The 22,912-nt window shown below is 36.7% G+C and overlaps 1 non-coding gene across 1 annotated transcript; it reads right to left on the bottom strand.

Moving 5' to 3' along the window:
- Window positions 1–11,709: 11,709 nt before the first annotated feature.
- On the bottom strand, window positions 11,710–11,816 carry LOC111723961. The gene has a single exon (XR_002772362.1). It is a non-coding gene; the product is annotated as a U6 spliceosomal RNA (small nuclear RNA).
- Window positions 11,817–22,912: the final 11,096 nt, after the last annotated feature.

Raw genomic sequence — 22,912 nt, 5'->3', positions numbered from 1 at the left:
AAAAGAAAAGAAATCATTCCAAAGCCCCATGTTATGAAGATTCCCCCTTTATTTTCTTCTATACATTTTATGTTAATCATGTTACCTTTAAATCTTTAACTCACTTCAAAGTTGGTTTTTGTGTGTGGTGCAAGTAGAGTGTCCAATGTTACTCTGTTTCAATTCTAGTTCTCAGCACCTAGTCTTAAAGACACTAATTTCCCCCAGTGTGTTCTTGGAATTCTTGTTAAAAATCATTTTCCCATACATATGTGTACTTCTGAACTCTCTATTTTTTTTCTTTGGTCAATGTGTCTGTTTTTATTCATTCATGACAAGCAAGAAGAAATCATATTTACCAATCTTCCTCAAATAAATTGAAGATTCATAACTATTGGCCACAGGATGAGAATAATTTTGCTAAAAGGGTGAAATAAAAGATATATTTGTAATGTCTCTAATGTTATTTGATTTTTTAATACTTCTTGTGTAATATGTGAGGAGAAATCATACTTCTCACAGATTCTCCATATAATTTGCCAGTTGTAAAAACACATTTGTAAAAAACTGCTACCATCTTTTTGCTGTAGTTTATGATGGATAAGTGGATTTCATTTTTGCTCAATGCAGTTCACTTAGAGATTTCAAGTACAACAACTACAAAACACACATGAGACTCTGTCCAATCTAAAGTGTCTAAATGGAAATAATTTGATTCACAACAAAAACCAAAACACATCCTATCTACTAGTCAGTTCCTATATTGCTTACTTAAGACTTTTTCCCCTAAATATTATTAAGGGAAAATCCTCAAGATTACAAGCTTGGAAAATTTATTAAAATGCCTATGGTTTTTTCCATTGTTCAATGTGTGATGATCTATAATCTAAAAAGAATAAAAATTATTGGTAATTGAAAAAATGTGGAAACAACCTAAGTGTCCATCAATACATTGTTGGATTAATGGAATGTGGTGCATGTTACCATGGAGCACTCCTCAGCCACAAATAATGGTGACCCAGTGTCCTTGGTAGCAACCTGGATGGAGCCGGAGACCATTCTTTTAAGTGAAGTATGACAAGAATGGAAAAACAAACACCATATGAACACAGCACTAAATTGGAACTCGTTGATCAACACTTTCACACGTGGTAGTAAAACCCAATAAAAACGAAGTAGGTGGGCAAGGGAGGGTGGGGTTAATTCACACCTAACTGGTGCAATGCTCATATTCTGTATAAAAGACACACTTAAAACTTTGACTTAAAATGTACAAAAAAAAATTATGTAACCAAAATGTGTATACCCCCATAGTATTCTGAAATTAGAGAAAAGAAAAACCTATTGGTATTTGTTAACTACCTTCTTCTAAATTTTGACACCTTAATTTTGATGGTTTCAGGGGAAAAGCAAAAGTACATTAAATACAACAAAAAGCAAAAAATAAAAATAAAAATAAAAACTGAAAAAAGTGTGCATAATAGTTAAAAAGATTCAACTTTGTAAACTAATGGATTTATTTTCTTTATCTTGTAAAGATAATTACATTACATACCTGTCAGTCTATAAAGTGGTGGGAAATTAAAACCCTGCAGCCAAAGAGGAGATATGAACTAGAGGCTCAATCCCCACTGTCACGAAGCACTGTACTGGGAGGGGGGGTTGCTTCTATTTTAATTTTTTTCTGATTATCAAATACAAATTCAAAAGCAATTCAGATCAGAAAAAACACAGACAGCTAGCTCTCCAGGTTATATAAAGTTCTCACTGATAGGAAAAGGAAAGTGAAGGCTTCAGCGGTGGGGAAGAGAGGAAACAGGTTCAGACAAACGTCTCCCATCAAAGTTGGGTGACATTCTGTCAGACATGACAGAGTTGACTATAGGAAATTATAATTTGTGTATTTCTGAGCTCCGTTTGCTCCTTTGCCAGGTATGTGTGTGATGAACTGTGAGATGTCATGGAGTCATGCCAAAAGGAATAACTAGGATGCTGGTGAGACTAATAGAACAGCAAAGAGGAAAATTAAAGATTCAAACTCATTGCTTCTTCTGAAAAATGGTCACGTGATCAAGGAGCGAGGGAATTAGGGATCTACCTATGGGCTTTCATTCCTTAGGTCCGTCAATAGTTCTGTCACAGGGCACAGAGGAGCTTCTGGTTCTAGTTTATGGCTAAGAATCAGCCCGGTGATGTATTGTTATTTGCATTCTAGCAGACCATTCTTTATCTCCCTTTGCTTCATTTTTAAGTAAATTCACTAGTCACAGAAATAAGCTGTTAAAAGGAACTGAATGCCCCATACAAATCTTGCCATTTGCCTGTTTCTCTGTGCTCTGCGTCAGGCGTCCTTTAATGAGAGGGCTCCAGTGTATGTGTGCGGGGGGCGGGGGTGTATGTGTGTGTGTTTGTGTGTGTGCAGGGGTATGTGTGTGTGTGGTATGTATGTGTGTGTGGGGGTATGTGTATGTGTGTGTATTTGGGGAGGTATCTGTGTGTGAGGGGTGTGTGTGTGTGTGTAGAGGTATGTGTATGTGTGTGTGTGGTGTGTGTATGTGTATGCAGGGGTAAGTGTATGTATATGTGGTGTGTGTGTATGTGTGTGTGGGTATGTGTATGTGTGTGTATGTGTGTGTGCAGGGGTATGTGTATGTGTGTGAGGTGTATGTATATGTGTATGGGGGATGTGTGTGTATGTGTGTGCGGGGGTATGTGTATGTGGTGTGTGTGTCTGTATGTGTGTGTGCAGGAGTATGTGTATGTGTGTGGGTGTGGGGGGGTATGTGTGTGTGAGTGTGGTGTGCATGTGTGCTTGAAAAGGAAGTAATTTACAACCTACCTTATAATTTTAATGACTCTTCTTATAAACTTTTAATTGCTTATAATAACTGTACATTTTTATGGGGTACGCAGTGATTCTTAAATATTTTTTTCTTTTTCCCATTTTATTTAACAATAGCCAACAAAAGAGACCTAAAAAATTCAGGAAACTTTTGGAACTTCTAGCAGATTGTTGAAAACATCCTGGCCCCAGTAGTGTAGAATCAACATCAGGAAGTCCCAGAGAATTGTCTGATGCCTCCTGCCATATGCAGGACCCTCTCTGCTCAAATCTGTCCCACAGGCGGGGCTGACATTAGAACAGTGGGGTCACTGGCCTGTATGGTTCATTTTCAGAACAAGGTTCCTGTGATCTGGGATGTAATTCAGGCATACAGGATGTCTGAGCCAGTTTCGACTTTCTGAGACTTCACAACCTCAGCACAGTTTTAGGCACTCTGCAGTTGCTTTACACTGGTTTTGTTTTTTCTTCTTTTCAAAAAGAGAAATCCTTGCTTAGGAACTAATAATTCAAGTAAAGAAAGTTTTGAAATCAGTACCTATATAGATATATACACACAGAGAGAGACATATGCATACATAAATACACACATATAATATGGGAAATATGTATATTACATATACTTTCATATGCTTATAAGACATACTTTCATTGAGAAGAAAACAGATGTTAGGTAAGAGCTTTATTTTCCTTATTTACTACAAATTATCAGCTCTGTCCTCACAGCCACGTCCTAGACATCTGCTTCTGGTACCATATGAAGAACGAGAGAAAAGAGAGTGATATAAAAGAAAGCAGCCAAGAAAGGAGTGAGAGCAGTGCTTCAGTCAAAATACTATGTATGTTTCTACTTAACTCATTCAACAAATTTGTTTAACAAATATTTACTGATGTTATGTTATGGTCTCTCATGCCAAATGTTGAAAATGTAAAATGAAAAAACTAAATTTCTAGAATCGAGGGAAAACTATAATCAACATATACCTTTCCAAATTCTCTGGAAATGTGAACTCTTAATAAGTTAAGAATATTTGCACAATATCTAGAGTTATTTAGTAAATGTTAAGAGGACGATGAGTTTGAGTAGAAAGTACGGATACTGAGGACTATAGTGTGGGAATGGAGCAAACCCAACCCTGCTGTGGAAAGTGGCCTGGAGGTCGGAAGAACTACATTCTAATTTTGTTTGAGCTACATGATCTTGGATAAATCGTTTAACTTCCCTGGTAAGCATGATTATTTTAACTTGTTTCTAAAGATTTTTATGGATGCATAATTTCATATATACTAAAAAAACATTTTTAGTGAAAAAGTCCACTTGTTAAAGTACTCACTTTCAAGACTTAGTTTATAATTATGTGTTCTATTTACAAATATATATGTGTGTGTGTGTGTGGTTTTACTGATGATATCAAACTATTGTTAAGGGCATACTCGCCTTCTTTAGGGAAAACCTGCAAAAACAATTTACCAAGAAGGAATTTTCAAAGATGTGCTGCTTGTAGAAATGTCAATTTTTGCATATGACTGCTAGAAATGTGAAAAGTGATTATTTTTGCAGGCTCTAATTCTAAAGACTTCGTTTTTATGACTTCCTACTGATAAACTATTTGTATGATAAAATGCATTTCTGCAGTCTGTACTCTGATAAGATAATTTCTGGGTACTGGGCTGGCACTCGGGGTATCTGTACTGACAAGCTGAAATAAGAGCTGCTGGATTTTTTTTAATAAGCTTTACAATACTTACCTGTTTTAGCCATGATGAAAGAGAAAGACTATCAAGTCTCATATGCTGAGTTCTGAGCAGGGAATGTGACCTCGGTGACACGCAGGTGGTGTGGAGGGAGGGAAATAGGATGGGAAGATACCTGGAAACATGTTTTGGGAGGGAAAGGCAGGAAGAGCACCTCAGGGGAGAAACCCCATCATTATAGCACCTTCACGAAATACCACCTGGACACACTGCACAGAAATGTCCCTTTGTTTCCCAAATTCTAATGAAATTTTATAGACTAAACTAATTTGAATAGTTTCTATTCATTTACAAAAACCAAGTGAAATTTCTAGCAACTGAGTCAATGCCCATCCAACTCTAACCCCTTCTTTGGGTTTTCATCTGGTGGTGATTCTACTAAAAATTTATCTCCACTATCGAGAGACAGACCAGTTTTACAAAGGGCCCCATGTAGACTGGATTGATTCTAGAGATTTGGGTCACTGTCCCTCTTAATTTGAGACTACGGGAGTGATCTTGCTTTGTGTGTGTGTGTGTGTTTGTGTGTGTGGGTGTGTGTGCACGCATGTGCGTATGTATTAACGGCCTACTTTCCAATTAATTTGTTCTTATTCAGACCTTGGGAAATACATTGACCCAACAAGTAAACCCCCTGGGAACACCAGCAGTGTCCCTTTTTCAAGAATTCTGAGCTAAGCTTCCTCTTAATACTGGATGGCCAGAAACAGATTTTCGCTTACACATAAATCAAGTAATCAAGTAGATGATTACATTCATGTGATTCTATTTAGCTCCTTGACTTCTGGTAATGTCAAAAGAATTTATTTCTGCTTGCTAATTTTTTTCTACAATTTAAAAAAATATGCTATAACATCCACTTTCTCCTTTAGCTGGCGTATTTTTTTCCAAATAGCACAGCTCGAAAAGTACCAAGATATACATGTTAGAACCGTTCATCTTCTTAAATGATTTGTATTATAATTGAACATGTTGGAAATCTATTATCAAATATAATACTTTTATTAAATGTTCACCTTCAACTTTTCAGAGTAAATTCTTTCCCCTATCATATACTACCATATTAGCTTTAATTAGAAAGGGATAGAATATTATTGAAGGTATTTATACATCTGATTTCTTAGTCAATTACCAAATAAGAATGAAACATCCTTTCTAAGCTATTATGCCATTTAGAGAGTCGTTAGTTACCTCAAGTGACATAGTCAAATGAGAAAAAAAAGTAAAACAATTATATTCAAAGAACATGTTTTATAAATTTAAAAAAGCCATTCTAAATATTTTTTAAAATTCTGTCATTTCCTGGTCAGCATTTTATCAAGCAATTTTAAATATATTAAAAATAGGACAACTGATATTTCCTAAAATGAAATTAAAAATAGATGACAGGAAAGTTGAAAAAGTCTTCTTTCATGAAAATAATAGGTAAGAATAATAACATCTACAGAAAGGGAGAAAGGAAAGAGAATTTAAAATCGCTTAGGAAATATCCTGGTCAAGTAGATTATACTTATATCGTGGTTCATAGTGCAAACCAGGCTGAAGTTTTATAATGAAATGACCCTGACCTGAAGCCTCCTTTGTAAATGACTAGTGCCTTAATTATTTGCATCTGTGAACTCAAATGAACATACTTAAGGATATATCAATATGCTCATAAATCATCTGCAGGCGATAAGTAGTCCAACATAGATAATTAGAGAATTTACGGAAGGCTTACTCCCTCTGTTTATCTGCTTATGACATTTGCGGTACAGCCCTAACAGCAGGATAATTACTAGATTTATTCATCAAACAAAATCACGCCTTCTGGGAATGCACAGTGACTCCGGTTTTAGGACTAATAAAGACATTTTTCACCAAAACTCAAGTACTAATTTGCTCAATAACTAGCTGCAATAAGCTTTTATGGAAGCTCTCAAAGAAAAGGCTTGGCACCAGAGGGCAGATAATTAAAGGTGCAGTGTCCCTGTACAAAAGGATCTGAACAATTCCCTGACCATATTAAAATTTAATTGTTGAATGTTAATTGAAAAAAAATATATAAGTTGCTTCTGTTCTCTGAGTTACAGTAATTATTCTCCTCAGATCAAAAACATATCTGTATGTCTAAGTTAGCAACAAAAGAAAACAATGTAGAATAAAGTGCTCTTAAAACTTAGCATAGGATTAATACCCCCAATGAAATCAATTAAAATTAAACTTTAAGTGTTTTTCCATAGCAGTTACCTTGTCAAAAGCCAGAACACATTTGATTTGAATTTTCTCTCCCCTTCTTTCATTCTCTCTCTACCTTAATGCCTCTTCCAAGCCCCAAATAAAAATGTTGTGATGAGTTGCCTTGTTTTCCTTTAAAAGTTTTAAGAACCCTGTAAGTGCTAATGGCCAAAAAATATTTTAGTAATTTGAAAATAGTGTACTCCTTAACTGCGTTTTTCCCTTCAAAATTTCTGCAAGTCTGATTTTTTAACCTTAGGATTTCCTTTCTGTATTCACAAAAGGCAGCCACTTCAAATAAAAAGCTTTTTGATCAAACTCACTGAGCATTAGTTAAAGCAATCACGGCCAAGTTTGCCTTTCCACACAGAACGGTGTATCTCAAGGAATTACCGAGTAATATCAGTTTAATCTAAATGTTTACATCACCGCTGTGCTAAAAGAAATAGGAGTTATGAAGTGTTATTATTTTTAAACTGTTCCCACATGGGACAGCTCAGGTGTTCCCCCAGAAGCAAAGCTTTTACTCCACCAGATCAGAGATCCTCAGCCCTTGGGCTCACTTTCTACTACAGAGGAATGATGAACTACACAAAACACAGACTTTTAAACTCATATTTAATTGTTTAATGTCATGGCTCTTGGTAGAGCATTGTTGCTTGAAAAATAAATTGGGTAATTCAATTAAATGGCTACAGAAGATACATCATATCAGATGTAGAAAGGCACTAACCCCAGCTTGAACTTGACGTCCCACATCGCTTCACTTATTTGACAAATGGATTCTTGAAAATAATTGAAACACATGGCTGCCAGCATAGGTCAATAATACTTTTTTGCCATTCAGCCTCTTAACAGCTTCCATTTTTTCCTGCACTGTGCCATTCAGGGCAAAGATTGCATTTGCCTGGTAAATCATGCAAGCATTATTACTAAAATGGGACTAAATGCAATGAAAATGGACTCCATAAAAGTAATGGCACTTAAGTAAAAGGAAGACCGTCGACTAGGGCAAACACTAAATGTCAGAGTTAAATACTATATGACATTACTCCCATCACAAGCGCATATTATGCACACAGGGCAGCAAACTCACTAACTACAGCTGCATCCCGCATTTTCATACGGTTGCCCGATGTTTTCGAGATGCTCCTGTTAATCCCCGTTTAAGGCAGAGCCCATAGCTGCTATTTCAAGTTTCCTTCCCCCCCATCTCTTTAGGGAAAAACAATATTATATTTAGAGAAAAACTGAATTTTCAATTGAACATCATTAACAGATTCAAAGACAGATGCTTAGACTATCAGAAAACCTTAAAGCGAGAAAAACAAAGGGAGTTACACATTACAAAGAAAGGTAAAGGTGTTGGCCAGATAGAAAGGTCTTGAAAGGAAAAAAGAAAAGAAAATATGTCCCTGGGGATGGGAGGGCCACTGAAAAAAAAATCAGTAGTTGCTTCCTCAACCTCAGTTTTATTGTATTAATACCTTCTAAATGGTTGGGAGGGAATTACTAGGTAGAGCAGAATGTGAAGATTCAAATAGAAACGATCGTTTTTGTTTGTGTGTTTATTTTCATTTGGAAAAACAGACTGCCAATCCCTTAGTGTTTTGGGTTGATGTGGTGCGGTTTTTGACAAGAATGTTGCCCCAGTTTCGAAATGTTCAAACTTTCAACAGTTTTTTCACTATTAGGCAATATTCTTTAGCGATAAGAATGCAATCGAAACACCTAGGACTGACTCCTGCCTTCTGCTTCTGCCTGCAGCAAGTGACTTAACCTCTTTATGCCTCAGTGTTCACATCTGTAAAATAAAGATAAAGATAGTTCCCACACTCACAAATTTCTTAAGAGGATTAATTTTAAAAGTGCTTAATGGAGTGCCTGACAATAAAGGCTCACTGAACGTCTGCAGGCATTGTAAATAAAAAAGTATGAACCAATTATAGGCTGTTTATAACGAGAGGTTCTCAATGAGCTCGTGTGCATTTTGACACCAGGAGTCCCACTTAAAGAGTCTCAGATCATTTTTGATTCTTGACCCTTTCTGAACCATAAAGCTCTTTCAACTCTCATTTCATTGATCAAACCTTCTCTCCTTTTGAAATAACTCCTTGAAGTTACACTGCAGCCATCAGTGTCTATCGATTTTAAAGTAAAGATGAACCCACGTCCCTTCCTTTAGCAGTTAATTGAGCTGCTTCAGTTACCCAAAGTGCGTTAGACAACTCTTTTCTCTAATCGAGGTTGGTAAATACAGTATTAGGAAAGTGAGCTACTTAAAGAATATGATTGGTGCCACAAAGCTCCCATTTTTATTAATAAATCCCTATTTCTTATATTTTCCCCTTTTAGTCAGTGCCATCCCCCCCCACACACACACATAAACCTATACACTGTTCAGTCCCAATACAGTGACTGAAGCTAAACACGTCTACACTGGGTGGGGCGTCGGTGAGAGGAACTTCACCCAGCTCTGCTGTTTTACTGTTTTATGATTAACAACATTTAGGATAATGAATAAAAAAATTGGTCAAAAAAATTTTAATGGATCTGTGGAAGTTTCCAACCCTGAGATTTGTCTTGGGCTTTCAGTGAGATAAAGCTTTATTACAAAAATGATGCTCAAAACCGCAAGATACTGGGGTTGGATAAAAAAAAAAAAGGACTATTCTTATTTGTTAGAATTATTCTTCAGGCAATACAAAAAAGTATAAAAGTAGTAAAATCTGCAGAGAAAAAGGATAGATCAGAGACACAACTGAACATCTCAAGCATCAGGCTAATATTCTTAAGTATTATGAAGACCAATTAAAACAACTGAGATTCACAGATTTATATCTACCATTGGAGTGTTTGACAAACATTATTTAAAGTTATTAAAATTACAAAATTCTACTTACTTAATTTTATACATAAAATGCAGTAATTTAAGGATTGTTAGCCTTGCTTTGAAATATCGCTATTTCTCTGCTCTTCACTGTTTTCAATGATGTAATTTTATTTTATTATTTCTTGTGACATATTCATTCCTCACATCTGATAATCAAGTCCCAAAAAGCAATGGTATTTGTATGCACATTCACGGAAATAAATGTACTTCACTTAATTAGAAAATAGCACTCATAAAAAATAGATTATATGTATTAAAAAAAGATTCTTTCTTTAAAAAAAAAATTCTAATGGGAAAATATTCTGGCCCAGGAGCTTGATTTAGGCAGGGTATTTCAAAATTCTCCAGGCTTACTTTTCTCAATTAAGGATTATGGAAACAATCCTGGGAAGCCTAAAGGGTTTTGAATTGTGCTTGTAGAACATTAAGCAAACATGGGTATCTCCAGATTCACAAAGCTCCAATAAAACCACGTGTATATAATTAGATCAATCAACAGGAACCATTACAAGATCTATGTCAGAGGCAGCCTCGTAACAAGCAGCCATATAGAAAGAATTAACTCTACTTACCTCAGGGCTAATCCACTCCACACACAGACAGCACTTAAATCTATAATGCTGGTAAATCTATTAATGGTGTATAGAATAAATATTTTATTAAATTAGTCAAAAACAGGCAAACATTATTGTTTCTATTTTAGTGTACTTTCTATTAAGGGACAAAAGCAGTGGATTCTTCCCCCTCAATAATTTAGATATTTTCCAATGTAATCATTCTTTCCTGAATTGAATACCAAATGCTACCATTGTAACTTGGAAAAACAAAGACAACCCGAGAGGATGAAGTCAAATGGACCTAAGCGTTTACCTTAAAGTTAGACCAAATAAGAGGGAAGAAGGAAAAGGATAACTACATTCACAGGCCAATGGCTTCTAACTGCTCTAAACGTTCTTTGACTCTTGTGGCAGGAAAAGCTCAGAATATAATTAAATGCTTGCGATAATGCTTCGTGTATTGTGAACGATGTCCTCATTGGTGAGCGTTCATGAGACAAGTTTGAATGTAAACACAGTCCTTTGTGGTCAGGGAAGGCCAGTGTGGATAGCTTTGACTCTAAATCCAAGAGGACAAGGACTTATGTACACACTTGGGGCACTTAGTGCTGCTATTACAAACACCAAAGACGGGCTAGCTTTTAAAAAACTTTATTTGTCTAGTTCTAGAGGCTAAACATCCATGATCAAGAGTTAATACTTTCAGGGAGTTAACAAAAAAAACCCACTAAACTCACTAGAGATGGAACAAACTTCTAAATCTCATTAAGGAAAAAAAATAAATAAGGTCTCTCAAAAAAGATAAAGAGAAAAATATTTTCTTTCTTCTGTCATCTCAATATAGACAAAAGCACCAGCCTGTCTCAACACAAGACTTCCCTGGGGTTAATCTCCATCCTAAAATATCTGCATGTGGTCTAATTGGGTCTACTTTGACATCCTACTCCTAAACTGTGTTCCCATCCCATACTCTGTTCATTTAAAATTATAAATAACTTACAATAATAAGCGATAAGTCAGTCTAATATAATTAGTTAAAAAAAATAGTTCAGTTAAAAAATAAAAACCCACCAAAAACCATAAGGGTTTAACCCACCCCCATTTATTAACGGTTGAAATGATAATGTATATAATAAAAACAAAACTGGCCCAGAACTAACGACTGCCGCTGGTCCTCACACTCAGAATGGGCAATCTCCTTGACCCAGCTCTTTAAACTGTCTCTCTGTGTCTTCACTCTTCATTTTCTCTCATTCTCTCATCTCCGCCAGTCACTTAAAAAACACTCACAATATAATTTAAAACTAGTCCTCAGCAATGTGGTTGAGTCTCCTCTTAGAGATTTTAACATACAATTGACATATGTGTATTAACATATTAAAATTTATAAGGATTCCTGCAGTAACAGAAACCCCTTTAAACAACTTTCTAACATATTTAACCAAGAAACTCAGTTTTGTTTTGTTTTAAATATGGACCATTTCACGAATTTGCTTGTCATCCTTGGGCAGGGGCCATGCTAATCTTCTCTGTGTCGTTCCAATTATAGTAGATGTGCCGCCAAAGCGAACACAAGCCAGGCACCTCAGTTTGTGAGTCACACATTTTAGAATTGCATACATAACTTTGGAGACACTGATGAAGATGAAGTTTAACATCTTCAATTGTCTCACACCAAACCATTTCCACAACTGTGCTCCAGGGAATACTAAGAAGTATTTCACGGAAGTCTTAATAGGTACTTTGAAGAGGAAGAAGGGTTTTCTATAGTTTGGAAAACTCACAGTAAAAATGTTTTACTTAAATTCTGAATTTTATAAACTCATAGGAACAATTTCATATATTTTTATGATTCCCACCCTATGTTTTAGGAAACACAAGCCATGCCCTGAAAATGAGCTATATAATTGCCTTACTAAATTATAACTAAAGAAAAAAAAAAGAAAGAAAAATTTTAAATATTTTGCCTCCGTTCAGTTGCATGATTAATACTGCACGGAGTTTTTCTGTATGTGAAAGACTAGGAATATAAACATGTACATAAACGTAAACACACAAGACCCCGTCGACTGTCCTCTCTCACTTGTTAAGTTCCACAAATTCGTGATCAGTAAATGGAAAACGTAGGTGATCAGCGTGGACAGGAACAGTTTTAATGTTTGCACATGGAAAAGATACGCTCTCAGAAATTGGACTACGTACCAAATACAAGCCAAGGTATTTTCAGGAATTCTCATGTTCTTTGCTGCTGCCCAGAGAAATACTGTCTCAAATTCAAAAGTAGGAATTATTAAAAGAGAAAGGAAAAATAGAATTAATATTTACTGAGTAATAACTAAATTTCAGGAATATGCCCACTATTTAACTTGCTTATCTCGATTGCTACTCTCATTAGCCTTGTCTGTGAGGACTGTCATTTCCCTTTCACAGAGGAACAAGCTGAAGTTCATGCATGCAATTATATAAAGGCATGATGATAAAGATATTTCCTGACACCATTGTGTTCAAAGTCTTCTGAACCACAACTTTAAATAATAATATTTGAAAAATGCTATATGAACATCAAGGCCTCAGAAGGAAGACGTAACAAAGACGAGAGGGAGACTAATGTCCTTCCAGGAAAAATAAGAAAAGCTTCTAACACAGTGGTTCTCAACCTTCCTAATGCCGCAACCCTTTAATACAGTTCCACATGTGTGGTGACCCCCAACCATAACATTATTTTCGTTGCTACTTCATAACTGTAATTTTGCTATTGTTATGAATCATAATGTAAATATCTGATCTTCAGGATGTATTTTCATTGTTACAAAGGGGTCACGACCCACAGGTTGAGAACCGCTGTCCTAAGAGGAAATAGAAGCACTGAGATTTAGTGGCTGTGAGCCACACTTTAAGGGTTCAAATCCTCTGCTTTGCTGTTAACCAGTTGTGTGGACTTATTTAAACTGTCCAAACATGCCTTACTTCTTCCATTAAACATGTATCATAGTTGTGTGTACAACATAAAGCAACTGTAATGATCAAATGAGTTAATATGGAGAGCCTGGCTCATACTGATTGCCAAATAAAATATTTATTATTTATAAGGACTATACTATCCAAAGAAAAAACTAATGACAGAATTATTTTAATTTTATATCATGTATACTTTGGTAGTAAATTTAATTAATTGTGATAAAACCAAAATTCCAATGAAATGCAAAACACATACAAAGTAAATGAGGAATCATGAGCATAAATCGATGTGCTGGAAGCATTTCTTAGTATTTTTAAAACTTAGGATTTTAAATCTGTTTCTGCCATTTTAGACATTTGTCCAAAAGAGTTTATTTTTAGAAGCAATGTTACTCTGAAAAGAACTAAGGACTAATCAAGAACAATGTCCATAAATATAATAATTATTTGTAGGTAACTAACAACATATTTTTTAAAAGATAGCGAGCTAGTAAGGAGGACAGTGAAATCACATTCTTCCCCTAGTAACTGAAATTTTTCTGTATTTAATGCCCAGCTCTGGACACCGTGGGTGCCTCAGGTCAGAAGAAGAATGAGATAATTCCTTTCATGTATGAGCTTCCACTCTGTAGTAGGGAAGATACAACCAGTTCACAAAGAGCTATAATGTTAAGTACCAAAAAGAAGTGCAGATAAAGTTTGTTTCCTAAAATCAAGAGCAAGTTCAGAAAAAAAAAAAAAATGTAGAATTGGGCTTTGAGCTATATGAAGACACAGGGAGAGAAAAGGGCAGATGGACAGGTCAGCATAGGCAATTTCACAGAGGAAAGAGTTACATGCAGAAAGTGTTACTTAGGAGAAAAACATTCTTTTTAACTATAAAATAGAATTACACAAAAGTGTTATGGAACACTGTAAATTATCACTAGGCAGGAAGAATGAGCTCTAGTGTTCTACACACTGTAGGATGATCATAGCTAATAATATACCATGTTCAAATAACTAAAAGAAGGATATTGAGTGATTCAAATACATAAAAAAGGATGAATGTTTGAGATAACAGATATGCTGCATAGACATACAGTACCTGTATCCCAACATCACGAGGTATCCCATGAATAGCTATAATTAATAGTTGTCACTTAATGAAAAATATGTATAAAGGAGTATTACAGGGCATTGTTTTGAATATACTTCAAATCAGTTTGGGAAACTCCAAACACAGGAGCTACATGGAGAAAATTGATTAACTTTCTGTCCTAACCTCTGTATTTTCATCTTTTTTTTTTTTTTATTTGAGACAAAGCCTCAAGCTGTCCCTCTGGGTAGAGTGCCATGGCTTCACTGCTCACAGCAACCTCCAACTCCTGGGCTCAAGCGAGTCTCCTGCCTCAGCCTCCCAAGTAGCTGGGACCACAGGCGCCTGCCACAATGCCTGGCTATTTTTTGGTTGCAGCCATTATTGTTGTTTGGTGGGCCCGGGTTGGATTCGAACCCACCACCTTAGGTGTATATGGCTGGTGCCTTAGCTGCTTGAGCCTGTATTTTAATCTTTTAAAATAAATTTGACTTGTATTTATGAGAAGGGGATGACTGTACAATTTGCTAATATTTAGCTTTACTAGTCTGATGAAGAAGGTATAATTAGGTAATCACAGTACATAGTTTTCAAAGGCAAATATTGTTTCACTTGATGTAAAATATTTAAAAATTATAATTATGGCTAGTAATCTATAATAGTGAAAAGTCTGAATCAGTGAATGGGTGAGAGAACAGCGAGAATTCTGTTCCATTATTAATATCTAATCACCTTGTATTAATTTTTCTGATTGCATACACTTGAACTTTTCTCCAAACTAGGCCAATTCTCTTTACTTATCAGGTCATTTCTGAAAGGCGTTGAGACGTTTTACACATTGGAGCTCTGATGTTTATGCTGTGGATAGTCAAGGATGATTATGAAGACCAATAAAAAGTTAAAATCAGTGATTTTTATTTCATTTTGAAAGTTTGAATAGCGTCACGAGTCCTCATTATATTGCAGTAACATATTCTACCAGTTATTTTTTTTTGGGGGGGGGTGGGGGCTGGGGCAGATTTTGGCTGAGGCTGGGTTTGAACCTGCCACCTCTGGCATACACAGGCCAGCACCCTACTCCTTTGAGCCACAGGCACCGCCCCTTTTCTACCAGTTTTTAAAAAACAGGGATACATTATTATGAATAACACTCTGAACAGAGATTAAAATACACAAAAATAACATGGCAGAGGAATTTGCATATGTAGAATGAAACTACTGTAGAGGGATCTGAAAGTGTGACATGATAAAGCATAAAATTACCCAAACTCTGCTTCTCCAGTCCTCGGCGAATCCATCTGAGAGGAAGTGAGAAAATCATCTTCAGAGAGTGATTATTATTTATATAAATGCAGGTAATTAGGACATCTTGATAGAGAAGTTCCAAACTTGCCATCTTACCATGTTATAGAATTTCATACACCCATCCACTTGTGCAAACACACACATACATAACTTGCACCTACCATGTTATAGAATTTCATACACCCATCCACACATATAGAACACACACACGCTCACATATGCATGTGTACACACATACACACACATATATATCTGATACAAACATCCATATATATCACACACACACATCTACACTCAGGTTAATGCGCACACTCGTGTGTGTATCACCTGTGCTCTCATCTATCTTCCTATCCTCACATTCTCCCCTTTAACAATAATTTACTTAGTAGTAAATTTAGGAGTGATTGCTGTGGTCTGAATGTGTTCCCCAAATTTATGTTTTGGAAAGTTAATACCCAGTGTAACAGTGTTGGGAGGTGAGGCCTGGAGGGAGGTGTGGGGTCCGCGGATGAGGCCGCATGGATTGAGTTCACTCACTTCTGCTCTTCTGCCACGTGAGAACACAGCGGTCAAACGCTTTCCCAACCTTCTATCTGGTGCCACAAGAGGAACAAGCAAGAAAGTACCTTAATTTTGGTCTTGCCAGACTCCAGAGCCCATAAGACAATACATTGCTGTGCTTCATAAATGACCCAGCAGCAGGTCTTCTGTTACAGCTGCACACAATGGACTAAGACATTGGCTAACACAAACACACTACAAATTTATAATCCTAAAGTTGTGAAAGGGCCAAAACAGGTTTTAATCAACCCGGCTAAAATCAAAGCGTTACCAGCACTTTCTTTAGAGGCTCTATGGGTTTAACTACTGGCCCTTTCCAGCCCCAAGTGGCTCCGGTGTTCTTTCACTCACAGTCCATTTTGTTCTCCAAAGCGGCAATTTCGTCCTGCGACCTTTCTTTCCATCACCACATCTCTGACTCTCCCACCTTCCTCTTTCCCTCTTGTTGTCACATCAGATATACCGAGATACCTGAATAATCTCCCTCGTCCCAAGATTATTAATCACATCTGTCACAGAAGGTGAACGTTAGGATGTGGACATCTTTGGGGTCATTAATATGGGGACTGTAGGTAACACGGCACTGTCTTCGCCTCCCTTACCTCTATCAGGCGTCCTAACTACGGCCCGCGGGCCACATGCAGCCAGCCCAGGACATTTATCCAGCCCGCTGGGTGTTTTTGCCGCTGCTGCCTGTCCTGCTTAGCAGCCAACTCGTCCCAGGGCCCGCAGTCCGGCCCTCCAACGGTCTGAGGGACAGTGAACTGGCCCCCTGTGTAAAAAGTTGGAGGACCCCTTGCACCTGTAACGCTTTCCTTACACCCAGTCAGGGAACTTTTGCGCCATCACTGCCTGATCCTTTTCATGGCCAGGTCACAGCGTCTCCCACTCCTGAGCTTTGGGAGCACGCTCTAACCCTCTCTACTGGTTTTCACTTTGATCTGTTGACTCTTCCTTTCCTTTCCTCAAACTTTCTTCCCCTGAGTTTTCATGTTGCTCTATTCTTTTCCCTGACAAACTTTCCATTGATCCTCCGCAGTTTCTCCTATGGAATCCTCTTCCGTTGCCCTTTCTTCCAATGCTGGCTGGGCTGTTGTTTCCACACTTTGTGCTAACTCTACATTTTCATCAACTCCCATGATCTCATCTATGTCTAAGGCTTTTACAGAGATTCGTCCCAAATCTCCGTCTCTCATTTAGAGCTCTCATCTGAACTTTATATTCAAGCTGCTTGTCCATTTGAATGGCAAACAAAACCCATTTAATAGTCATCTTCTAGGTAATTTTCCCTGTAGTAACCTCTCTATATATCCTCTGAAGATCTCACTCAAATCTATTATGTAAGTTATGTTAATAGTTGGGAAAATATTTTTATTCTTATGGACCTTTCCTTCAAGAATTAATGGCACACATTTTTATTTTCTACATAAAACCAAGGCATTCCAAGTAAACTAACAAGTGAACAAAATATAACCTTTGCCCTTGAAAGTACTATTACTTGGTGAAATGTAATTCAACAGTTAATATTTGAATTTTTCTAGTTTTAAAGAGCCAGCTTCAAATTAGTTTGAAGCTCCCTTTTCCTCCCTCCCCCCAAATCTATAATACTGATCAAAATGGCTTTTTTAAGTCACTTAACCAGATAATGGGCGTTTTCAAGCCTTCTCTCATCTCTCAAGGAAAATAAAACTAATTAAATCTCTCTAGGCAGTTAAGAATACATACAATATCCAGAAAAAACACAGCAGATAACACAACTCACATACACTGGCCCTCGTCCTGCCTGAGAAGGCTTTTTACTAAAGCAATCACAGGTAACAACAAAACTCTTCTGAAAAGGGTTGCTGAACTGTGGGTCTCCCGTGGGTACATCCTCACCCAGACGTTTGCTCTAGTCAGACACTGCCAAGCATTCTTACACTATTAGCCTTTGCATAATCATCCATATATGGTCTGAAAGTTTTCCAGAATCCAAACCCTAGTTTCTAAGAAGTCTAATGTTAAGGAACTTTATGGAAAAGATTATGAGAAAGTAAATACTGTCATAACCCTATTCCCTTGACTCCCAAAATAATATATTTAGAAGCAAGGAATAGGGTTAGTTCAATCAAACCGGGCAGGTTTAGATGCAACAAAGTATTTCAAGTGTTCATAATCTTATATCCATCTTTTTTTTTTTTCACAAGTGTACCTTTAGGGATTAACAGGTTCAGGATTACCCCTGGACATACTTCTTGCCTTCAGGCAGCCACTGATTCACGTTAGAACTGTGACTTGTTAATCAGTGAGCCGTACAGACGCCCTGGGCACAGGAGTGTCCAGCTGGTGGTCTGTGAGGTGCCTGCTGACTTTGTGAGGCCTTTTTTTAGCTGATCTGTGGTGTCAGATATCATGAACATTATGCATCGACCTTCTTTTTTTCTAATCAGATTTCCTTAGGGTTTATGTTTTTAAAGAAAGGTTGGAATCCCTGCTCTAGGGATTACATGAAGATAGCAACCTGCGATAGACAATCATTTCAAAATAGTCATAGTCTTGACAAAGTATATATACAGTTTGTGAAACTCTAAGCAAAAGCACACCTACTAATTAATAACAGAGAATGTAGTAACAAATGTTAAGAAACAATATTGATTACACAGACATTTTTAAGGACTTCTTTAAGAGAGGCTTTTTGGTTTACAACAAAATTGAATGGGACAGAGACTCCCTGTCCCCACTCAAGTGCGGCTTCTCTTAGGAACATCCTCCCCAGTGTGGCCGTGTCCATAAGGCACTGACACCGAGGTGCCAAAACGTAGGATCCCTTAGGTCGTGTAACTCCCCTAACTTGGAATTCAGGGGGGAAAGTTGACTGCAACAGTATATAAACTGTTTTTGTGCTTAGTATGTCTAAGTATCTTAAAGAATCAAAACATGACATTTAGTGACATCGTACAGCTCAGCAAATGACAATACCGTAGGCGATCTGCCTTGGCTCACTGCCTCAATAACAGTGTAATAAAAATTTACTTGAAAGTACGCTAAGTACATATGCATAGATTTTGTATTCAATTCTCCTAATGCTTTTAAATTTTTTCATAAAAGGAAAGTAAGTATAACATTCTAAAGAAAAAATTCATAGTATAAAAATGGTATTTTTATTGTTAGACTTGGTAGAGATTTGAATCTTATGCCTTTCATATGTCTTAATTTTCCACATATAATGATACAGATCATTATGATCTATGGATAATTGGACTGGATATGTATAATCAACCCTTAATTATAATTTCAGAGGCAAGAAAGAAATCATATAGACAAATGATATTCTCAGATAAAATAAGAATCAGAGAATCATGGAATTAAGAGAAGGGAGCACTGGGATCAGCCACTCCAAGTCTCTTATTTTACAAATGAATAAATTGAATGGCCAGTCATTGTGGCAGGTGCCTGTAGTTCCAGAAACTGGGCAGGCTGAGGCAAGAGAATCACTTGAACTCAGGAGCTTGAGGTTGCTGTGAGCTGTGATGTCTCGGCACTCTACCAAAGGTGACAAAGAGAGACTCTGTCTCAAAAAACAAACAAACAAACAAAATGAATAAATTGAGGCCATTAAAATTAGGGGATTTCAAAATATCACATAACTGAGTTCTTTTAACAGAGAGAGGACCAGTGTCTTCCAAGTCAGGCTCTCGCCACAGTCCTCTGCTGTCTTTGTAGAAGTCCTTCCAGGCGAAGTTGAACTAGTGACCTGAAGACATTTAGGAACACTCCGCTATGGTTTTCCAGCTCTTCCTATCACGGTACTTTAAAGTCCATCTTAGTAGCTGAAAATGTTGCTCCAGAGTAATCTTGTTGTTCACAAGATTTTCAAGGATGCTCAGAATACTATTTGTCAATTGACTAGTGAAAGCATTTATTTAATTTTTGCTGAGCTTAACACTTTCAACCAATGCGTTCTGGTGAAGATATTAAGGACAGATAAGGTACAAAAGCTAAAGAAAAATATATTTGAATAAATGTCTTTGAGTAGGAAACTCCAAAGGAAAAAAAAAGAAATGGAGGTTTAGATAGGGCTGAAATAGTATTTGGTATATAAGCATCTAGGTAAGTAATCCCTGCATGATTTTAAGTCTGGGGACAGTTTAATCCCAGTCGAAAGTCAACATCTTTCATCTGACACATAGTTTCTTAGGATAAATTAGGCAGAGAATAAACTGAAAAATAGGAAAATCATTTTGTGATTGGATAAGTTATTATTAATTTATTTGCATAAATGTATAGTATAGTGTAACTTGGCTACAAGGATAGATGGCCCAGTGGTGAACTTGGGGTGTCCGTCACCCGAGTACCATACATTGTGACATTAAGTGATTTGTCATCCTCCATCTACCCTGGTAACTCTGTGTCTGTCACCCCACACTCTGTGTCCCTGTGTGTACATTCTCTTCTTCCCACATGTAAATGAGTCTATGCAGTATTTGTCTGTGTCTAGTGGTTTCACTTAAGATAATGAAGTGCAGTTTTATCCAAGTTGCTGCTAATGAAATGATTTCATTGTTTTCTAGGGTGAAATAGTACTTTATTATAGGTACATGACAAATTTCCAATTATCCATTAATGGACATTCACGTTGATTTCATATCTTTGCCACTGTAAATAGTGCTGCAATAAACAAGTGCAGGCGGTGGTTCTCAACCTTCCTGATGCTGCAGCCCTTCAATATGGTTCCTGTGGGTCGTGACCCACAGGTTGAGAACTGCTGGGTGTAATGATTTCTTTTTCTCTGGGTACATCCCAGTAGTGAAATTGCTACATCAATTAGTAGTTCTAATTTAGGTCATTGAGAAATGACCGTACTGTTTTCCATAGAAGTAGTGCTAATTTACATTCCCACCAAGAGTATAGGGTGTTCCCTTTTCTCCCCGGTCTTGCCAACATCTGCTATTTTTGTCTTCTCAGAGGTAGCAGCCCTTCTGACTTTTGTAAGATGACGTCTCATTGTGGTGTTAATCTCCTTTTCTCTGATAATTAGCAATGTTGAACAATTTTTCATATGTTTGTTGTCCATTTTAATGTCTCCTCTTGAAATAAAAAACAATCAATGATTTTGTCCACATTCTAATCGTGTTACTTGTTTGTTCATGCTTTTCCTTATAGATTTTGAATTTTAGTCCTTTGGTGCATACATAGTATATGAATATTTTCTCTCATTCTGTAGGCTATTTGCTCTGTTGCTTGTTTCTTTTGCTGTGCAGAAGACTTTTAGGTTAATTAAGTTCCATTTATTTACTTTTGTTTTTGTTGCATTTGCTTTAAGAGTTGTAGTCATACATTTTTTTGCCCCTAGGCCAATGTCCAGAGGATTTTTCCTAGATTTTATTCTAGAATTTTCCTGGTTTCAGGTCTTACCATTTCAATCTATAATCCATCTGGAGTTAATCTTTGTATACGGTGAGAGATAGGGATGCAGTTACAGTTACATCTTCTGCATGTGGATACACAGCTTTCCAGCACCATCTGCTGAATAGGGTGTCTTTGCCCATGAATATTTGTGTCTCCTTTGTCAAAGATCAGTTGGTTGTAGGTATATGGCTTTATTTCTTGGTTCCCCATTCTATTCCCTCAATAGTACCATACCGTTGTGGGGTTTATTGTTTTGTTTGTTTTATTTTTACTATAACCTTGTGATGTGATGCTTCTAGATTTGTTCTTTTTTTGCTTTTTTAATTTCAAAATATTAAGGAGGTACAAAAGTTTTTGTTACATAAATAGCTCTTACAATGCTTAAGCCAGGGTTATAAGTATTCCCTTCATCCAAATAATTCTCATTATACATGGTCAGTAGGTTTTTACCCCTCTCTTTCCCTCCACTCTCCTTTCTCCATCTCCAATGATTTTCCCTTCTCTCTGTACCCATGTGTGCCCATTGATTAGTTCCAAATTATTAAAGTACATGTCATGTTTGTTTTCTAATTCATTAGATACTTCAGTTAAGATAATTGTCTCCAGTTCTATCCAAATTGCTACAGAAGGCATTAATTCATTTCTTTTTATAGCTGAGTAAGTACTCCATGGTGTATACCCACACGTGTTCATGCAAACACACACAGGATACATACAGGCCACATTTTGTTAATCCACTCCTGAAATAGTAAGCACTCAGGTTGAATCCACATCTTTGCAATTGTGAATTGTGCTGCAATAAACATTGGAGAGAAGGTAGTTTTGGTAAAATGATTTCTTTGCCTTTTGGGAAAAACTCAGTACTGAGACTTGAGACTGTCAGATCAAATGCTAGGTCTACTTTTAGTTCTTTGAGAAATGCTCATACTGCACCCATAAAGATAGTACTAATTTGCAGTGCCACGAGCAGCTTATATTATGTATGCACCCATGCCGGAATATGTTCTTTTCGTAAAAGCCATTCTAACAGGGATGAGATGAAATCTCACTGCAGTTTCGGTCTGCAATGCCTTGATGATTAGTGATGTTCGGAGCTTTTTCATATGCGTGGTGGCCATTTGTCTATTTTCTTTTGAAAAGCTTCTATTCATGTGTTTTGCCCACTTTTAAATGTGGTTTTTTTTTTTTCTTGCTGATTTGTTTCTGCTGTTTGTAGATTCTGAATATTAGCCTTTTATCAGATAAACAGTCTGTGACTATTTTCTTCCAAGCTTGTCTATTGCTCTGTTGATTGTTTCCGTTGCTGTGCAGAAGCTTTTTAGTTTAATCAAGTCCTATTTATTTATTTATTTATTTACTTATTTATTTGCATTTTCCAG

Source organism: Otolemur garnettii, unplaced genomic scaffold, assembly GCF_000181295.1.
Source record: "Otolemur garnettii isolate 467f Iridium unplaced genomic scaffold, OtoGar3 scaffold00017, whole genome shotgun sequence".
Classification (NCBI taxonomy): domain Eukaryota; kingdom Metazoa; phylum Chordata; class Mammalia; order Primates; family Galagidae; genus Otolemur; species Otolemur garnettii.
This window is presented reverse-complemented; position numbering and strand designations above follow the sequence as displayed.